Genomic DNA, 18361 nt, shown 5'->3' with positions numbered 1-18361 from the left:
GACATTCGGCGGTTGCAACGTGCTGTGGACACCCTTTTGAAGATGAAATGAGTAGCATCTATTTATAAAGAATATTGAGTGTAATTGATGCGGATTAAACGATAAATAATTTAGTGATTAATGCTGCAGTGCTCTTTCTTTTCGCTTTGCACGGCGACAGTCATTAGTGCTACATATTCTGGGTGAAAATTAACAGTCTCTGTACAGTGGAACATTTCTGGACTGTTCTCAGTGGTTGTTTCTATTCGTTTTATTTTACTGTTTGCCAATATAGCGATGATCGGTGCCATAACCTCTCTATCACGTTTGTGTATTTACATTTATAGTAACCTGGCTTGTTTATACGATGTAGTTCTAACTTTTGGAGGTTTTCCGGAAGCCTAGTGTTATATTAATCCTGGATTTTGCTTTGTTACAGGTGGGTGGTCCACTAGCAGTATACGAAAGCAATGCATGTTGCGTTGTAAGGTAAGCTGTCAGTAATCAGTCGAACTATTGGTTTCCAATAACTTTGAAATACTATAGCCTAGTCTCTATTTGATTTTGAGATTGTCGGCATAATCCACCGTTTGACGTAAAATAACGTTCTTCGTCTGGGTTGGAGTTCTATTTACATTAAGGGCAGGTTGCCGACTTTCAAATACATTGCAGTATTCTCTATCAAGGTGAGTGATATACCTCTTCTCTATTCGAGGACATCAGTCTACTCAGGCAACTAAAATCGACTAATCGTCGCTCGAAGAGGTGATTTATAGTTAAACAGAACCGTGAAAGCTTCAATTCGAAGTTCTATTTGGAGGTATCCCTGAACTGGTTCTAGACTCGGTTCGACTTCGACCAGTCAGCAAACATAATGTGTGAGGTATGGCTATGAAATTGTTTACGTCTATTAGTATTCACGTAGTTATGTAAGGACTTCAGTTGGTATAAATCGTGGTCGTGTTATTTATTATTTGTGTTGCATGATTTGTCTTGTGTAACAAAACATGTGAGGTTATGTCACGATACGTCTGTTGTATGTATATTAATACGACTTGATTTAATGTAAGAACACGTAATTAATAGTATATAATTTATTATTACCTGTAAATATACTGTATGAATCCGATGTAATGCTTTGCAACACAGGGTAAGATTCCAGAACGACGCACCTTTTGTCACTCGAGTTTTATAGAATGTTCTATCCATTTGTACGAAAGCAGATCAGAAAATAAGTTGCACTTCCCAGTTATGGCCATTTATTACACCACCTATACAACAGCAACAAGACTATAACGACATACACTGTAACGTCACTTTTCCACATAGTTTCCAAGAGACTTCAAACATTTCTGCGAACGCACAACCAAGTTGTCGATGCCGGATGCATAGAAATTTCCTCCAGCGTTCTGCAACCACTCGGAGACAGCGGCCTTCACTTCCTCATCGGTCTGGAAACGTCGACCACCGAACTCCGTTTTGAGCTTACCGAACAGATGAAAGTCACATGGCGCTAGGTCGGGACTGTAGGGTGGATGTTGCCAGACCTCCCACTGAAACGCTGCAGCAGTTCTCTCATTTGGCGGGCCTTGTGAGGTGTTGCGTTATCGTGCAACAAAATCACACTGGCGCTCAATTTCCTCCGCCGCTTCTCTTTAATCGCTTTACGCAATTTTTCAGCAAATATTTGAAAAAATACCAATCTACGAGTTGTAGTTGGTTACCTTTCAAAACAGAAATGTCGTTGCCTCTTCACCAGTGCCACTGTGATTGGAATCCCGTCCATTACTTATGGGAGTTTTGTAATGAAAATTATGTCCTTTTGTTTTTATTCCATGTATAAATATAGGTTCCGTGGCTATGATCACTATATCAACAGTCAAATAAAACTCCGCTCGCTTAGAATAGCAAGTAGGATATGTAATTAAGATTCCTATACAATGAAGATAATTGCCCCTAAGTAAGAGTTAAGTTTGATGTGCAACCGTCTTTTCCCTCAAATTGTGTCTCTTTAAATAGGGATAAGGGTGCCGTACTAACAAGTACCCCAGGTTCATATTCAAGAGAGTATATTTCTCTCTCCTCTGGTGGCGTGTGATATTGGCCACTTTTCCATGTTCGATCGCTCATTTGGTTACAAGAAGAGGATGGGAATCTCCATAGCCGTACAAAGTTTAATTTCCGGCCATTTCCATCAGCTGTAATTGAAGGCTGCTTGCTCCTGTATGTTTTCCTCGCTACTGAGTAATTTCCGCCAGGGAATATGAGTCTTCTTTGCCTCGCCACTTTGCAAGATAAATGCCTGCAGATCGCAGCCACCCACAAGCCCATATCTGTAACTCGGTCGCCTCGTTAGTCACGCCTTAATGTCTCAAAAGGGAGAAAAAGTATCAGCGACAACATTTCATCTGGCGTCGGTTTGTGGTACTTAGTCTGACAAATTTAAAATATCGTACGGAGTAAGTTGAGTTTTCCGGGAAGTAGCCGTGACTGGAGATTCTTCTGATGCATTTGCTGATCCGATGAATTTCCAGACGGATGCCTGAAGTTCGAATCTCAGTAGCTGTGAGGTGGAATGTTTAACCTAATAAGTCCGTAGTGGGACACGCTAACTTAAAACCCGGACCGGATCCTGAAATGAGCGAGGGTGTCTTCAACCACATTTTCAATAAATGAGGCACGTTGAGGACATGTTTTTACAAGAACAGTAGCATTTCGACTGTCTACTTCCTTGGCTGAATGGTCAGCGTCGAGACCTTCTATTCAGAGGGTTCCTGGTTTGATTCCCGGCCTGGTCGTGGTTTTTAATCGTGTCTGGTTTATTACTTTGACTCGGGGACTGGTTGTTCGTGTTTGTCACAACATACTCTTCATATACACGCCACACTACCAACCACCACAGAAGCACACAATAGTCAAGACATTCCTCCATATTGGTTTGGTGTCAGGAAGGGCATCCGGCCGTAAACTAGGGTAAATCCACATGTGCGACATAGTTCGCACTTGCGACTCCACCAGTGTGTGTGTGTGTGTGTGTGTGTGTGTGTGTGTGTGTGTGTGTGTGTGTGTGTGTGAAAAAGTAGCAGGAGAACAACTATGATTATTCAAGATGCCGCTGGACTGAGTCACTCAGACGGATCAGGCGTTGCCCTTCTGACCCTAACGTGGCAGGTTCGAGCCTGACTCAGTCCGGTGGTATTTGAAGGTGCTCAAATACGTCAACCTCGTGTAGTTAGATTTACTGGCACGTAAAAAAACTCCTGCGGAACTAAATTCCGGCACCTCGGCGTCTCCGAAAATCGTAAAAATATAGTTAGTGGGTAATAACATTATTATTATTATTATTATTATTATTATTATTATTATTATTATTATTATTATTATTATTCAAGATTCCGTATGTGTGAGGTTAAGGTAGGCCTAGAGGTGTAATACTATCCTTGCAAGTGTTAAAAGCATTTTATATAACAATTACAGAAATATGAGTGTTTTCCGCATTTTTTGAACACATTGCATACACAGTATTTTAGACAGCAGAATTATGATACTTAATTACCACTTTTTTTTTCAAACATATGAATTTTCTAATGAAAACTGGTTTACTATGGAAACTGAAAGTCTGCAAACAACCAAGAAATTCAAGAATTGGCTTCAGATGCAGTTCATGTTAAAATCTATGATAAAGGAGAAAATGGTGTGTTACATCTCTAAATGTTCAAAATTTGTAACTTGAATAATTTTGTTGTGAATATTTGCAATGAATCGGGTGATTAAAAGTTCTTGACTTCGAATATTTCTCATTTGAGGTAACTTCGAAACTGATTTATTATCGGGAAGTCATTCAGCAACATAAAACAGCCTTAACAACAATGCTTTACTTTCTGAATGCGTGTATACAGGTGCGTTAAGAATGACTTGACGACTTTGTTTTGATTGTGTACGCCTCACTAGTGATAACACTACCTAGGTATGTTGGTGTAGCTAACTCAGGTTGTTTACAAGTATGCGATAATGATGACCAGTAAGATGTCCAAACATATTTCTGTGTGATTAATGAAAAACTGGTTCATATACCGTACATGATTGCTTAACAGTAATCACTCTTCAGAACAAGAAATGAAATATCAAACATTGTGCACTTGCAGCTTATTGAGAGAATTGGCCTGCCTTGACAACCGTAGTCGTGGATTTGAGCCATTTACTACCATATCTGGACGGCACGTTGCTTGTGTGCCACTTATCCTCTTAAGTTTTGGATTTAAGCCACTTGCTAACAGGTAGGCCACGAACCTGCTACGCAGGCGTAGCAGGGGGAGAGGTGTTACTCCCACGTGGCGCGTCCCAGGTGGCGGATAGGGGGGTCCTAACCGGCTTGCCGGTGGACTTGAGGGAAATAAAATACCTCTCGCGGACCAAACACACTACCCCCTGCGGGTGGGGGACGCACATGTAGAATACACCCGCGGTATCCCCTGCCTGTCGTAAGAGGCGACTAAAAGGGGCGACCAAGGGCTGACTGAATTAGAACCATGAAACTAATTTTGAATCGTACCATCACGCGGGGAACACCATAGGTTGCCTGTACTTGCGAGTAGTACCACTAAATTCGGTACGAAATAGGTTTGTGATTAGTAGCAGTAAAAGCCTGGCCTGGTGGATTCCAGTACCCGTGCGTCGTACCCATGTGAGCAACACCGCGGGTCTGGGCTTAGCCTGTGAGTTGTACCACTATATGAGCAGCACCGTGGGTCTGCGTTGCCTGTGATTAGTACCCACTATGTGAGGAACACCACGAGAATACCGGCGCCCGTGTTTAGTACACCTAGGTGGGGAACCTTCTCGGTTTGCGTTGGCTATTAGTTGCGCCATTGTGTGAGACACACCATAGGTCTGCGTTACTTGTACGTATTGCAATACTTGTGAGTAGTACCATCTTTTGTGGAACACCGTGAGTCTTCGCTCCTTCTGATTAATACCCCAACATGACACATACCATGGTTCTATTTTACTCGCGACATGTACCATTCTGTGGGGCCTTAGACGTGGATTTTGCACCCCCTTTAGACACCAAGCATCATTGTGCTTTATAAGTGGTTCCTTGGTCGGTAATAATGTTATTTTCGATCTGTATTGAGTCCGATCCACTGGTTTTTGTTTGTTTGTTTTGTGTTTTGTTGAGTTCCTGTCCATCCATTCATTCTTCATGCCATATTTTATTTTTATTTTGGTCAGTGGATGCCTTTGCAATTTTTGTTCTTTCATTTCGTACCATTAGGGGCCGATGACCTTCGATGTTAGGCCCCTTAAAACAACAAGCATCATCATCATCATCATCTAACAGGTAGGGAAGATGCTTGAGCCAGCCCTGCGGTCTAGAGGTAGCAAGCCTGCCTCTTACCGGGTGGTCCCGGGGTTAGATTTCCGGCCACGTCAGGTTGTGTCTGAGGGCTGGTTCGAAGTCCACTCAGCTTCCGAGAGAACTGAGGAGTTTTCTGACGGCGGGATAGCTGTCCTCATCTCTGCCTCTTCCACCACTGTTTTACCTGCTGTCTACACAGACACTTCGGCTCAGCTTCCGCTACCTCTACCTACACATTGGTGCACCAACTTAAACATTCTTCTCAACAATAATATAACTGGTACCTAATAAAGGGCTGCGCGGTTCGGGTCACTTACCTGACAACTTGCATTCGGGAGATAATAGGTTCGAACTCCACCTATCGGCAGCCCTAAAGATGGTTTTCGTGGTTTCCCCACTTTCAACACCAGGCAAATGCAGCGATATGCTTCAGTCTTAGTCAGTACATAAGTATCTTTTTAACAATATCTCTTTGCAGACTTACAGCATTGCACGTCATACTTACTACACATTTAACTGTACAACTGGGCATCCCATGATTATTTTAGCAGATCTCTGCTTCGTACATTAGCCTAGCTTCAGCTAATACATTAAATACATTTTATACACTCTGCAATCAGTATTTGGTATCTTTATTTACTCAAATGTTAATAGCAATAATAATAATAATAATAATAATAATAATAATAATAATAATAATAATAATAATAATAATAATAATAATGCTTTCTTTACGCACTATGAAGTTAAACGGCCTCTCCTTTGTGACGAAGAGTTGGATTGACCACTGACCACAAGAAATAAAAAAATACATGAAACAGGTATTTAAGCACGTCATTCAATTTTGAATTAGCTGTGAGCTTGCATCCGGGAGATAGTGGGTTCGAATCCCAGTGTCGGCAGCCATGAAGATGGTTTTCCGTGGTTTCGCATTTTCACACCAGGCAAATGCTGGGGCTGTACCGTAATTAAGGCCACGGCCGCTTTCTTCCAACTCCTAGGCCTTTCCTATCCCATCGTTGCTATAAGAACTATCTGTGTCGGTGCGACGTAAAGCCACTAGCAATTTGAATGAAGGCGCATCTCGAGCAGAATCGCGTTAAAGGGCTTAGTACGGGTGAGCAGAAATAACGACACCATTTCGCATTCCTTTATTCATGGGCCATTCCTTGGAGCAGATATTCATCGGTGAAGATGAACGTTTACACAGATGTGCAGGATTTTCTCTCTTGTGCGATAGATGTAGCAGGGATACGAATCGATTGATGTGTGCCTGTCAGCTGCTTCGTTGTGCCCTACATATAACATCAGAGAAGCCTTTCCTTTTACGTCGCACGTGAACTGAACGGCTTCCTTCATCTCATACGATATTGCTGCTCTTGCTGGTACAGTCACGTCTTGTTACTCATGCTGATCTTAAGACATTTACATAGAAACGGCTACATTAAAAGTGCCGCCTCTATGCTTGTAACAAAAATTCAGCTTTTGCGAGGTTGGTGCCGAATTCATAGACAGCACTTATATACGGGCCCTTTATAAGCCAGGTTTCATTTCATATTACCTACTTAAATGTCACACTTATCGCTATAAGTGGACTTCCTGCACACACTTAAGCGACTCGCTTATTGCAGCAAGATGGAGGATAATGATTTTGCTGAATATGTTGCATTTCATTCACAGAATGCTTTCCTTGCACACAGAAATGAAAAATCCTTTTGAAATGTATTCTGACCAACAATCTAAAGAAGGGTTCGTTTTAGTAGAGTGACAGTTATGAATATTCTTCTTTCTTTGATTGAGAGATTGAACACAAACTTCTAGAGGACTCACTATCTCACAATTAAGATACTGTTTTGAGATTTTATGCCACCTCTTAATTTCAGGTTATTATTATTATTATTATTATTATTATTATTATTATTATTATTATTATTTCGCTTAATTAATTGGAAACGTGTTACAAGTGTATGTTATCAAGACTAGGCCTATAGAATAGTAAAAAAACAGTACTGACTTATCAGAAAAATGAACGTATTGCAGTACCATAATTTATTTTAAGGTTGATTTGTGCTAATTATATATGGTTAGTCAAGCAATCGTTTGTCGGATTATATCAGAAGTTTCCGAAATCATGGCATCGCACATCAAAGCATACTACTATTTATTTCCATTTTATTGGGGAAATAATTAGGCCTACAACTGTACAATGTAAGGGCTGTGGATATATTTGTCAAATCACTAACAGCGTTGTAAGGCTAGATATTTTACATTAGGAGGAATTTTTGTATAGGTTCGAGTACCTGGATAACTATATATTATATTAAAAAGAAAAATAGACTCCCAGCATTTTCGTAGTTTGTATTATCCATAAAAAAGTTTTTCCCAAGTCATTCATATTCTGCTGAGAAACTGCGTCGATCTGCTTGTTCTATATTATGTGCATGTACTTCGACACAAGTTCTTGCAGGTGTCGTCTCAGTTCGCTGTATTGGTATTCTGATAACCAAATACAATAAGACGATCTTCTAACCTTAGAAATGGTAACTAATGTCGCGCGAGGTCCTTCAATAAACAAACTACAATAGATCATCCCACTATTCGGTAGCCAGAACTATAGGATCCAGGAAGCATGGGCATAATATTCAGCATTGCCACATCTCCAGTGAATACTTACTGTTTCAATGTGTGTGTTGTCTATGAAATGTAAACTCTTATAAGTGAATACTTAATGAATACTGAATACTTACGGAAAGTGATCCCTATTACTTAAGGGTTCCACTAATGTATAAGTGCTGTCTATGAATTCGGCCCTTAGAGTAGATTTTTCTTTATTTTTTCGTAGAGCTTATCATCTTAGCTATTCCCTCGATCTGTCTTCCGAGGTTTGATTGTGAGCAACTGCAAAATGACCTCGATAATGTTGTGAGATGGACAATGTAATAATAAACGGGGTTAAAAGTCAGGTTGTGAGTTTCACAAATAGGAAAAGTCCTGCAAGTTTTAATTACTGCGTTGATGGGGTGGAAGTTCCTTATGAGGATCACTGTGAGTACCTAGGTGTGAACATAAGGAAATATCTTCATCAGGGTAATCACATAAATGCGATTGTAAATAAAGGGTAATCTCTGCACATGATTGAGGATATTTAGGGGTTTCAAGGATGTAAAGGAGAGGGCATATAAGTCTCTAGTACGACCCCAACTAGAGTATGGTTCCAATATATGGGACCCTCACCAGGATTACTTGACTCAAAAACTGGAAAAAAAAAAAATCCAAAGAAAAGCAGTTCGATTTGTTCTGGGTACAAAAGAGTAGCGTTCCAAAATTGTTACAAAGTTTGGGCTGGGAAGATTTGGGAGAAAGGAGACGGGCTGCTCGACTAAGTGGTATGTTCCGAGCTGTCAATGGAGAGGTGGCGTGGAATGACATTAGTAGACGAATAAGTTTGAGCGGTGTCTTTAAAAGTAGGAAAGATCACAATATGAAGATAAAGTTGGAATTGAAGAGCACAAATTGGGGCAAGTATTCGTGTATAACTTACGAAGGGAATGTTCAATAAATTTCCAATTTCTTTGCAATAATTTAAGAAAAGGCTAGTAAAGCAGCCGATAGGGTCGAGATATCCTGCTCCGTGATTGAGTAGTCAGCATCTTGGCCTTCGGCGTTCCGGGTTCGATTCCCCGCCGGGTCGAGATATTTTAATCTTAAAGAATGGTTATTTCCATTGTCTCGGGGACCGAATGTTTGTACCATCTCCACCATTCCTGTAACCAACACACAACACTACACTAACACGTAGTTTTCCATACTCGGCAGATGCCGCCCACCCTCGGTGGAGGGTCTGCCTCGTGGGGTCTTGGATGGGATCTGTGACGCACATGTAGCCCAGCCCAGTTTTACTGCCCGATTCGCATCCTGACGCCAAACCTATGAGGAGGGATGTATTCATTACTGCACTCTTGTACGACTGACTGCCAGCGGGCCATTGCTTGCTGTGAGGGCACAAAGCGCGAGCTGGTGCAGGTGAAGTTCACGGAGAAAATGAAGGCCACGGCCTTCTCGCCGTAGATCGCCAACCGCCAGGAGACAGTGCAATCGAACAACAGTCTCCCTTTCTGTGCAAACCATGAAAATGTTTCCGGGACATAGATTTTTAACACGAGTTGACACATAATACAATAAACTAGAGAAGTTATGTCTGTTAATTAGACTACTTAATCGTAAGGTCATGACTGATAATTTATTCTGGTTGAAATCGGTGAAAACCTCGTATAAAAATGATAGTAATGAACATTATAAAAATATTATAAAAATGAACATACATGAGTAGGCCCATTCAAAAATGTGTGACGGTTTTGTTACACTCGAAAATAATAAATAAAACATTAAACGGCACGAAATTTAAATACTGACGTATTTATCACGTGTGTCTTAAATACACCTGGCGTCTTTACTATTCGATGAGTTTTTAAATATTCGGAGTCAGATTTTGTGCATTAGTTAGTCATTTCTTTTTTCAATTTGCTCTGTCGCACCGACACAGATAGGTCTTATGGCGACGATGGGATAGGAAAGAGCTAGGAGTGGGAAGGAACCCACCGTGGCCTTAATTAGGGTACAGCCCAAGCATGTGCCTGGTGTGAAAATTGGAAATCACGGAAAACATTCTTCAGGGCTGCCGATAGTGGGATTCAAACCCACTATCTCCCGAATGGAAGCGGACAGTTACTTGAAGCAAACCGCAAAGCCACTCGCTCGGTGGTTGAGAAACTGCCTTCCTCTCTGTCTGATGGAGGAGTGGAAAAGAGTTAACTCCGGCTTAAGACTTTGTTCACTGACCCCTTTACTGAAGCTCTGTAGGAGTAGAAGTTATCGTCCTCAGAGCTTGATCAATCCCCTTTTAGAACAATGGCCTCACCCATCATTTTCAGAGTTCTTCTGTCTTGGACAGTTCTCATACACAGTGATCCGACAGTTAGCCTACAATAGATAATGGTCGCCCTCTTCCCGTTGTCCATATCTTGGAGGTGTCCCATGAATTTGGTCCCAAGCACCCTTTATCATGGATGAATTTGCCTCCGAGATTTCCATCGCATTCGCATGTTAACACTTGAATAATAATGTCGGACTTCAAACAGACTTAGGAGTGGCAGCACAACTATTGCTGATATATTTACAATTATTTTATACTATGACTTCCCGAGTGCGCTGGCTATAAAAGGACATTTGAAACAGATACCTCGTCCAATGGGATAATTGCACAGATATATTTTAAATCATGTTTATAGAACGGAATGCATAGCATGTGACTGTAGTTCAAGCTGATTGGTTCGATTCCGGCTCAATCCGGTGGTATTAGTAGGTACTGAAATACGTCAGCTTCTTGTCGGTATATTTCATCCTTCTGTTGATACTCTCTCTCTCTCTCTCTCTCTCTCTCTCGCTCTCTCTCTCTCTCTCTCTCTCTCTCTCTCTCTCTCTCTCTCTCTCTCGCCGGGCTGAGTGGCTCAGACGGTTGAGGCGCTGGCCTTCTGAAACCCAGCTTGGCAGGTTCGACACTGGCTCAGTCCGGTGGCGTTTAAAGATGCTCATGTACGTCAACCTCGTGTCGGTAGATTTACTGGCACGTAAAAGAAATCCTGCGGGACTAAATTCCGGCACTTGGCGTCTCCAAAAGCCGTAGAAGTAGTTAGTGGGACGTAAAGCAAATAACATTATTATTATTATTATTATTATTATTATTATTATTATTATTATTATTATTATTATTATTATTATCTCGTGTATTCTCAAAAGCAAGTTCTTCGTGGGGGCGAATTCATACAACTTTTCTCCCTTACCACTCCTCAGTGGGACATAATACGTTGGAAGCAATCTCTCGGATAGCACTCCGTAGGCCTAACTGCCTTTGTCCATTTCTAGGCCCAGCACCACTTCTTCAACCATACCTTCTTTACTACATATTTTAGTCCAGCTTCACGGAGGCTACCCCACGGAGGAAAATCGAATAAGCTCCTTTACATCCTTCGCTGATAGACCAGAAGCTGGTTGTCCTATTTTTAAGTTTGGGACCATGTCTCAGCACCGTAGGCCTATACAAGAACGAGCAGAACTTTTCTCCTGTTAAGTGAATAATCATTCTTGAGAATGATGTTAAGTTACCAATATTTTTTCGAGGTAATCGCTGTTCTTCTCCTAATCTCTTTAGTCAGTCTGCTCTGGAAGTTAATCGACTGTCCTAAATAGACGTATCCTTCTAGAAGCTATAGAGGGAGACTATTACATGATTTGGAAGGAATGTAATGTATCACTTTGAGCGTGAGGATGGTTGCTCAGTTGTACTTCTTCTTAAAACAATAAATCAACACCACCACCACACTTTAAGGTTATGCTCGACAAATTTGAAACGTGCATTTAATGATCACATGTTTCGGATTTGTTTCCGACATCGAAGGTGTCGTATTAGTAGTAAACAGTCTGAAAATAAGAGACGTATTTCAATTTACATTGCAGAACCAATCTCTTCCTCAGCCGTTTCTCTTCTTGCCTCCTCGTGTTAATGCATCTCTTTCACTAGTAACATTAATATCTCGTCTCGGAAATGAATAGCACGTTTCCCCTCATCAGTCTGGGAGTTAAGCCCTATTCATCACGACAGACATCCACAAATCCCAACACATACCGTGTGCCTGATGTGAAATGCTGGCTTCTCACAGACTCCATTATTCAAAATGTTGTGTACATTATTCATCGCAGCAATCTTTTATATTCTTATCTCAAGAGAGTGAGGTAGATGGAAATGGTTCACTAAAATAATTTCTCTTACATTCCTCTTGCATCTGCCTTATTTCTCTCTGTTTCCTCTGCCATGAGGCGTCTCGGCGACAGGGAGTTTGTATAGCTACTCGAGCTCGTGGTCGGCTGCCCAAATAAAGTTCTATAAAGCTTCGTGCGAATGAATGGTGCTGCACCCTGCTGATAAATATGTTGTTCCTAGGTGGCAAACGAATGCTTGCATTATCTGCTGCGTATTTTGTTTTCTATATTCCGTAAAATAAGTCCAAAACATAGTTGTACCTCTTTTAGTAATACCACCATGACTATTGTTCCGTTATTGGGTGTAATTTTTGTACGTGTGACTTTTCACTTTTTTTTCCCAGTTCCCCAGTGACATTAAAAGCATGGACCGCTGGATTGAAAGAGGACATGATGAATGGAAGAGCGTGGCCTCGTACATCGTTGGTGACTTCAACGGAGTATTTTTTTTTTCCTATTTTGTATTTCCCGTATGAGAGGTGCCGTGTCATGGACGTCTGACCACTGTCGGAGTTTCTGCACCCAGATAATCTTCCCAGCCCACGTGTCCCTTCTATTCTGGCCGTATTTGTTATTTCGGAAAGTATGACCGCAGTGGGCAGTTTTCCCGCGTTTTGTGACAGACACGATGGAGTACGGTATTTTGTAAAGTGTGCCAGGTAGAGGTGTTTACAGTCCTAGACACTCCACCAGTGACTATTTCTTCATGGATGCTGTATTTTAGCATCAGTCTCTTAGCACAGGCCATAACAAAATATATACACTGAAGAAAATGGAAATTGCAACACCCAGAAGGGGAGGTGCTACATTGCCGCAATTGAACGAGTGTTCGGTTGTGCTTCGATGATTACACTTTCAGGTCCCTCTGACCGCAAGTTTGGACAACAATCAATACAGGATGTGCCCACCACGAGCTGCAATACATTGATGAATTCGTCGAGGCATGGAGTCAATAAGGCCCTGGGTCGCTTCCTGAGGAATTGTGGCCCATGCTTGCTGCACTGCACGGATCAGTTGTTCCAGAGTTGTGGGTGGCTGAGGACGGTTGGCCAGTTGTCGACCCATCATGTCCCACACATGCTCAATAGGACTTGAGGTCCGAGGATCTGGCGGGCCATTCTAAGGTTGTGATGTCGTGGAGAGCTTCTCTGGAGATGCGTGCAGTGTGAACCCGGGCATTGTCCTGCTGAAACATCCCATTAGCAATGTTCGCCATCATAGGGACAACCACTGGATTGAGTACCCTATCAACATACTGTCGAGCAGTCATAGTGCTCTCAACAAGCACTAATCGTGATTTCACATTAAAGCCAATAGCTCCCCAGACCATAATGCTTGGTGTTGGCCCTGTGTGCCTCTCGACAATAAGATCTGGGCGGTCCCTCTCCCCGGTACGTCGGCGCACACGATTCCGGCGATCACTGCGGGCAAGACAGAAGCGCGATTCATCACTAAAAACGACCCTGTGCCATTCGTCGACCAACGTCGATCTTTTTCGACACCAGACCAGCCTTACACGTCGCTGTTGTGGGGTCAATGGAACACCTTCTGTAGGGGCACGAGCTCGTAAGTCAGCTGCACGTAGGCGATTACCAACTGTTTGTTGTGTAACGTGGGGTGCCACAGCTGCTCGAATTTGCGCTACTGTTGCGTGGGGTTCCATCCGGGCCATCCGAATGATGCGGCGATCCTCTCTCATAGTTGTCTGTCGCGCTGGGTCTGTGCCAGGTCTACGAGTGTGGGTACCTTCATTTGACCACTGCTGCCATACACATTGTACCGTAGATGCCTGTCGGCCAACACGTGCAGCAACAGTCCTTTGCGATAATCCAGCCTCACACAGCCCAATTATCCGAGCCCTCTCAAACGGCGACAGTTGTTGATAGCGTGCTCTTCTCTGTCGTCGAGGCATGTTTGACGGGGAACACTTCACTGCACAGACTGCAAGTCAACTACGCTACACCAGAGTCCATATACTGGAGTTGATTCCTCCGCTACCAATCACGTGGGGAGACCTGTAGCAACAATCCAATAGGTCTGAAATTTTGATCGTTTACATACCTATATGGAATCGTTCCATATCTTGAAAATCAACACAAACGACAATTGCCTTCATGGTGTTGCAATTTCCATTTTTCTTAAGTGTAGTATCCAATGAAATCTCAGCGTCATTTTTGTCTGTGACAGTATAGAGGATGTTCTGTAAGAAGATTCAGAACAAGACTAGAAGGTCTGGATGCTTTAAAAGGTGCTATTCATAGGGTTTTCTGGCACAGTGAAAAATAGTGTCAACGTTCCTCACATCTCATCTACCTAGTACCTACGCAATGTTATAGCCCCGCCATTGGTTTTTGAGACCTCATTAGCAGTCTGATTGTCAGTGTAGCTGCTGTTTGCATGTGAAGTTGTCAATGCATAGTGCGTATGTGCGGTGTGTGTGCGCCTGTGCAATTTTGAAATTACAAACGTAGGTCTGATATAAGCATCTCTCTCTTTTTTGGCGGCCGTGGTTATTTTGTCAGGATGTTGAACGGAACGCCGAAAGAGAATACAATAATTATACAAATCCTGGTCCTTCGTCCGAAAGAACCCCGGCCAAGAAGAATCAACGAAAAGGGGAAACGCTTCACAAACAAATTGTGAAGGCAGTACAAAATGTTATTTTTGAAGTGAAATGAAATGGCGTATGGCTTTTAGTGCCGGGAGATCCCAGGACGGGTTTGGCTCGCCAGGTGCAGGTCTTTTGATTTGATCCCGTAGGCGACCTACGCATCATGATGAGGATGAAATGACGATGCAAACAACACATACACCCAGCCCCATGCCAGGGACATTAACAAAGGATGGTTAAAATTCTCGACCCTGCCGGGAATCGAACCCGGAACTCCTGTGACCAAAGGCCAGCACGCTAAACATTTAGCCATGGAGCCGGACATTTCTGAGGTGAAATTGAGTGAAAAAAAGATGGCAATTCCGATAATGAATTTCCGTATGTATATAAGACAGTAAGTAGGCTTGACTCAGGTGAAATTTAGGTGTGTTGATTTTATGTTTATAAATGAATCTTATGTCGTGTTATGTATTATATTTATACAGTTATACTTCTTGCCGGTAATATAGTAATTGCAATGTTATTCACATTAAAACAGCCAAAGTATAAAACAAGTACACAGTCTACTGAGAAAAACGTGGCAGATTTGTGAACTTTGCATCCTCGGCATGCCGAGGGATGTACGGATTTTTGTGGTAGCTAGTAAGAATGGGCGTAAACTGTTGCCACTTTGCATAACGACTAAATAATAATAATAATAATAATAATAATAATAATAATAATAATAATAATAATAATGCCTGTAAATGGGCGCCAAAGGTCACCGTAGGACGCTCAATTTTGAATGAAAATAGTATTAGACCATTTAGTTCTTTTCTCAAGGACTTCTTGTAGCCTATGCTATTGTTGGGCTTTACCTATTACCCACAGAGAGCTATTAGATAGCTGGAGCATGCAGCTAGGCTTATTAACATTAAATTATTACTGTAGCCTACGGCCGAATTAATATACAGTACATTTTCATTAATTACAATCCCATAACAATCTCAATCCTCCACAAGAAATGCGAATCGTTCACAACAACTTCTTTCCACGTTACATTGACTTAACAGCCGAAAGGAATAGGAGAATTCCTCAATACATTATTTACATTCTTCCTCCTTTAGTCACTCATATTTACTCTCTTCTGCCCGCAACAGCTTTATACATATCAGCAAGCGTCATAAAAGTCGCCTTCCTGCTCTCCATCTATCACTCCTTGGTATCACGTTCCACCACAAGGCCCAGATGTACCTCTTAAATGTAAGTGCCTCCACGGGTAATTGTTCTAGACATCAGGCTCCCAAACAGATATGATGCATCGTAACTCTCCTACCCTTAAGTGCAAGACAGCAATTCCCTCCGTATATCATCTTAGCAAGCGGGTTTTACAACTCGATAGCTCAAATATTCACTCATCGTGAACAACTCGTTTCGCTAGTCAGTCTATTTGACTACCAGCCCCAGTGTTAGTTGAAGTCCTAGCAGGTCAGTAAGAAGTAACTGAAAAACGAATGATTGAATGAATAATCTGTAGTCAATTCTGAATTATTTCGTACAATTCTGAACGGACCCGGTCCAATGACAGATTATACCCGATGTAGGCCGTGAGTTCTATTGCTTAATTTTCTTTTGAACTAGTGCTGTATAACTGTAGGTAATTAGTGGAACTTTACCATAGAAATCCTGAAGGGGGTAGTTTACAAAATAATATTCGTGGTGTCTGTTCCTGATCAGTGATCGCAGCGAGCGCATCATAGAATTTAGTAGAGTTTTTGTTCTACTAACCTTGCGATGAATGTCATCTTGATAACTGCCATTTTTCCGCCGTCGGAGGCAGGGGGGGGGGGGCGGGGGGGGGCGTGGCGATCAACACAAGCTACGTCGCCTGCGACATGCTGTCAATTAATTAATCACCATTGATCTGTTTTTAGGGCTGTCTCCCAGGTGGCAGATTCTCTAACAGTTCTTTACCTAGTATGTTCGTAAATGATTTCAAAGAAGTTGGAAATTTATCAAATATTTCCTTTGATAAAGTCCAATCCATAATTCCTCTATAAACTAATATTTTCCCAATCTGTCCTCTTAATTCAAATTTTATTTTCATTGTATGATCTTTTCTACTCTTAAAATCTCCCTCTAGCTTATTCGTCTACTAATGTCATTCCAAGCTATCTCTTCACCGACAGCTTGAAACATTCCGCTTAGTTGAACAACTTGTCTCCTTACTTTCAGGTCTTCCCATCCCAAAGTTTGTAACAACATTACTCTTTTGTCGGAAATCACTTTCCTTTGGTTCTTTTTCACTTCTCGTATCAAGTAATCCTAATCAGGGTCCCATACACTAAAACCATACTCTAAAGGGGGTCTTATAAGTGACTTACACGCCCTCTCCTTTACAACCTTACTAGAACCCATAAATGCCCTCATAACCATATGACGAGATCTGTGACCGTTATATACAATCCCATTAATATGATTACCCCAATTAATATCTTTCCTTGAATTAACCCCTAGGTACTTCCAGTGATCCCCTTGAGTTACTGTCATCCAGTCAACACAGTAATTAAAACTGAGGGGACTTCTCCTCTGTGAAACGTACAACCTGACTTTTTTATCAAGTTTACCACCTCACAACTTTGTCGAGACCTTTCTGCAGTCGCTCACAATCGTGTAATGTATTTATTAGTCCATACAGTATAAAAACATCCGCAAAGAGGCTTGTCTGTGATTCCAGGTCCTTATCAACACACAGGACCACCGTCCTGGTTTATGCCGGCCCGTGCAGGTGTTGGATGCTCGTGGTAGGTGGCCCTGTGTGTTGTTCGTCCACCTCAAAAAGCAAGGCAGGATGGCCCGGGTCGCACCGTCCCGACGCTCGGGAGCGTCGCCATCCAGTCTGGTCCTCGCATTCGTGGCCTCCATTGCAGCCGAAGGGCTCTGAGTCCATGCCCACTTGCTTACACCTCTGCCTCCTGACAGTCTGTGTGGTGGTCGTCTCCTTCGGAATGGTGAGCGTCGGCCTCCCTGATATGCAGTCGACTCCGGGGATGCGAACAGTCTGCCAGACCGTGGTCAGACTTCTCTCGTACATATCGAGAGTAGTCGGATCCGTGAGCCGGAGTCTCGACGTCCTGGCTCGGCTTGACTCTGATGCCGATCGCTGTCCGCACGACGATCTAAGTAATGATTGAGAAAGCCTCTTTGTCGGATTTTTACGTACTCAGGCCGACAGTAGGCCAGTGGCACCGGAATTCTTGGGTCCGTGAAGCCAAGAGAAACTGAACTGCAGCTCGAGTTGTACTCCTGGTCTGAGCTGCCTCTCCCCGTCCTCCGCCGTCAATGTCCTCCTAAAAAATAAACCTTAGAAACGCTTTTGATGTGCACTTAAAAGCACAGACAAATTCTGTCAGTTCTACTTAGAAGCACAGATACCCTGGCTGTACTGATAAATCGATTTTTAGTCAATCCTCACATAGCCTTTTAAAGTTGCTCTATCCCACTTCTACTAACCAATCACAACGTCCCTAGGAAGCCTCCACACACCGATCCAATAATAAAATACCTCACCTTAAACCCTTGCTGTTCGTAATCGAGTTCTGTCCTGTTCGTAGCCG

General features: G+C 42.4%; 1 protein-coding gene across 5 annotated transcripts in view; it reads left to right on the top strand.

Annotated features, from left to right (window-relative positions):
* Nucleotides 1–18361, top strand: part of LOC136866122 (guanine nucleotide exchange factor for Rab-3A) — a 674264-nt gene that overhangs the window by 451581 nt on the left and 204322 nt on the right. For 2 of the 5 annotated variants that reach the window (XM_067142810.2, XM_068226614.1), the window contains exon 2: nt 419–468. The exons of the other annotated variants lie outside the window; for them this stretch is intronic. The gene's annotated coding sequence lies outside the window, so the exon portion shown is untranslated. The remainder of the gene's footprint in view (nt 1–418; nt 469–18361) is intronic. 5 annotated transcript variants of the gene reach the window in all.

This window comes from Anabrus simplex, chromosome 3, assembly GCF_040414725.1.
Source record: "Anabrus simplex isolate iqAnaSimp1 chromosome 3, ASM4041472v1, whole genome shotgun sequence".
NCBI classification, from domain to species: Eukaryota; Metazoa; Arthropoda; class Insecta; order Orthoptera; family Tettigoniidae; genus Anabrus; species Anabrus simplex.
The sequence above is the reverse complement of the archived record's forward strand: the minus strand, read 5'-3'. Positions and strand labels throughout refer to the sequence as shown.